At 46.8% G+C, this 3,602-nt stretch overlaps 1 pseudogene; it reads left to right on the plus strand.

The window, feature by feature from the left end:
- Positions 1-376: 376 nt before the first annotated feature.
- Positions 377-1,660, plus strand: LOC119280572 (annotated as a pseudogene).
- The last annotated feature ends 1,942 nt before the right edge of the window (positions 1,661-3,602 follow it).

The following is a 3,602-nucleotide window of genomic DNA, read 5'->3' on the forward strand; positions in this document are numbered from 1 at the left end:
GCTTTTCCCTAGTCTTAAACTCCGCCGCACCGTCAAATGATAAAATCGCTCCCTGCAAAAAAGAAAAAAAATGGTAACTCGGAAGTTGCCAAAATTTCATGTTTAGCTCACCCCACATAGCCACAGCTGAGTAAATGATGCAAATGATTGGGCCACAAGGAGCCGAACCGACCAATCAATAATACTGTCTGCGCGTGATCCACGTTCCCATCACGGCTGCAGGCTATCCTATCCTATCCTATCACGGCTGCATGCTGGATTTATATTTTTTGACAAACATGCTGTTGGATAAATTGATTCTATCTTCCTTCCCTACTTATAAACCCCCAAAGCAATACACGTACGAGGTCAAGCACAACCACCGTAAATAATCCACGAAGAAAACACAGGGGCAAAACAATGGAGGCGAGCGGCACGGCTGAGGCCCGCCGGCCACCGCACGTGGCGATGCTGGTGACGCCCGGGATGGGCCACCTGATCCCGCTCGCGGAGCTTGCCAAGCGTCACGGCTACGCTCATCACCTTCGCCTCCACGGCGTCCGCCACGCAGCGGTCCTTCCTCGCCTCCCTCCCGGCCGCCATCTCCTCCGTGTCCCTTCCGCCCGTCGACCTCTCCGACCTGCCACCCGGCGCCACCATCGAGACTATCATGTCCGAGGAGTGCGCCCGCTTGGTGCCGGCGCTTACCGGGGTTCTGTCGGGGCTCAGGGAGACGACGCGGCTGGTGGCCTACGTGGCCGACCTCTTCGGGGCGGACTCGTTCGACGCTGCCGTGGCCGAGAAGGTACCTTTTCCATCCGGGGAACCTGCATGGGCTAACGTTCATCCTCCACCTCCCGGAGATCGATGTTTCCATGCCCGGTGAGTTCCGGGACCTCGCCGAGCCCGTCAGGCTGCCCGGCTGCGTCCCCATCCCGGGGCCGGACGTCATGTCGCCGTTACAGGACAAGTCTGACCCCTGCTACCGGTGGATGGTGCACCACGCCAAGCGCTACCTAGAATCCGAGGCCATCCTGGTGAACTCCTTCGACGCCGTCGAGCCGGACGCCGCCAGGGTGCTCTCTCACCCGGAGCCCGGGCGCCCTCCGGTGTACAACATCGGTCCGCTCATACGGGCCGACGCCGGCGAGGAGCCGCGCGCTGCGTGCCTGGACTGGCTCGACCGGCAACCGCCCAAGTCCGTCATCTTCGTCTCCTTTGGCTCCGGAGGCTCGCTGCCGACGGAGGAGATGCACGAGCTGGCGCTCGGGCTGGAGCTCAGCGGGCAGCGCTTCCTGTGGGTAGTGCGCAGCCCGAGCAGCTATGTACTGCTAGTGCCAATCACATTTATTATTTCTCGCATATTGACAGTTGACAGGGATAGGACCTCGCAGCTTGCACTAGTGGCCTTTGCTGCTATTTTTGACGGAAATTAGATATTTTCGACAAAGAAGTAAGTACTCCCTCCGTTCCTAAATACAAGTTTTTGTAGAGGTTTTATTATAAACTACACACGGAGCAAAATGAGTGAATGTATACTCTAAAATGCATCTACATACATCCGTATGTGCTTCATAGTGGAATCTCTCCAAAAAGTTATATTTAAGAACGGAGAAAGTAGTTTCAATAGATTACATCGCTGATGCCTGAGTACATGCATCACAGCCTTTTTATCTTTATATCTATATAGCACCCCTGATTACATGCATGTGCTGTTGTTAGCCTATCAAGTAAACTCACGCCTCACACCATCACTCCTGGGATCATGTTAAAATAAATCTGAGGCATACCGTCGATCATCCGAAGATCAAACAATATACGAGCACGACACCGAGATTTGTTAACGAGATTCACCGATATGGCTACATCCCCGGGGCCTGACTATATGCGCTTCTCCTCATGACACCGCTACAATACCGCACCATGTCGCCCTGGACGCCGGCACATGCCGCCGTCTTCCCCTGCGTCCTGTGCTATATGTTGGCATAGGTTACATCGTATGTCTACCCCCGCTATATATGAGAGGCCTAGGATACAATGTCCTATTAGGACACGACTCCATATCCTATGTAAACACAATACAACTACAAGGCCAACTGTAACTTACCTTGTACACTATATTCGACACAACTCTAACAAACTCCACATTGGCGAATATTCTCCACCACCTAGAATTTGTCAATGCGTCAAACTTTCATGTACATTGGACTTGAGCTTATCCCATGAGAACCGCTGCTACTCCAAAGACTCCATGTGACTCCACTTACAACTTGTACTCTCTTCTTTTCTTGACCACGATCAACACTCGAGCAAAATTAAGTTCCTTGTTATTCTAGTTTGTGCTCCCAATGTCCAGAGTATCCATCCAACGCCATCACACACCGATCACTAACCTGCGTGAAAATGAACAACTCATATATTGGGTGTCACACATAAGAGTTACCTGAACTCAACATCACCGCTCCTTTCTTGACTACCTGTCTGAAACTTGAAGGAATTTCACCATTGCTTGTATTCATCCCGAGTCAAATTCGCAATTGTCTCACCACATGTATGACCACCCACTAGTAGAAAGAGGGGCTTCTGTCCCGGTTGGTAAGGCCCTTTAGTCCCGGTTTTTGAACCGGGACTAAAGGGTCGTTACTAATGCCTCTCCCCTTTAGTCCCGGTTCTTACACGAACCGGGACTAAAGGCCGCGGCCACGTGGAGCTCCACCTTTAGTCCCGGTTGGTAACACCAACCGGGACTAAAGGAAATTTTATGATTTTTTTTTGAAATTATTTTTTGAAATTTTTTTATTTTCAAATTTTTGAATTATTTTAACCTCTAATCTCTAATCACCACCCCTCATCACTGCTCAATTTATCCTCTAATCTCTAGTCACCCCTCATCATTCCAAATCATCTAATTCCCAAACGGTCACCCATCCTCCCACTCCCCCAGCCTGAGCACGCTTAACTTTCGGGTTATATTCTCCCTCGTTTCCAAGTCTGCACTTTTGTTTTTCTGACAATAGTAAGATGTCAATCCTATTAACCCTCAGGAATTTTGCTTGAGCATGAAGTGACACATTTCACTGTTTGAGTTTGAAACTATTGTTTTAAAAAACAATAATTATTTAGTAACACTAATATTTCTTGAATAATTAGTTTGACCATTGTTTGACCATAATTTGATCAAATTTGACCAAAATTCAAAAACTGAAATAATTATTTAGTAACACTAATACTCTTGAATAATTATTTAGTAACACTAATACCTCTTGAATAAGTAGTTTGACCATAATACTTCTTGATTTTTTGAATTTTTTTTGCCTCCAGATCTTAAAAGCCCCGTAACTTTTTTCTGTTAGGTTTTTGAGGATTTTGAAAATATTTAACTAGGTTCCCTTGGTTAAATTCGGATGTAACTTTTCGAGTAGATGATTTTTCATATAAAAAACTTTTTCATCCGAGTTCGTATGCAAAGTTATGCCCATTTTACTAAATTCTAGAGAGATTTTGCCAATAAAGTTGAAATTCATATTTGTAAATTTTCCCAAAAACTAGACCACATATCACATGGGAAACTTATTTTCTTTTATTTTTTGATATTTTCATCATTTTCTTTTATTTTTTTTAAA

This window comes from Triticum dicoccoides, chromosome 3B, assembly GCF_002162155.2.
Source record: "Triticum dicoccoides isolate Atlit2015 ecotype Zavitan chromosome 3B, WEW_v2.0, whole genome shotgun sequence".
NCBI classification, from domain to species: Eukaryota; Viridiplantae; Streptophyta; class Magnoliopsida; order Poales; family Poaceae; genus Triticum; species Triticum dicoccoides.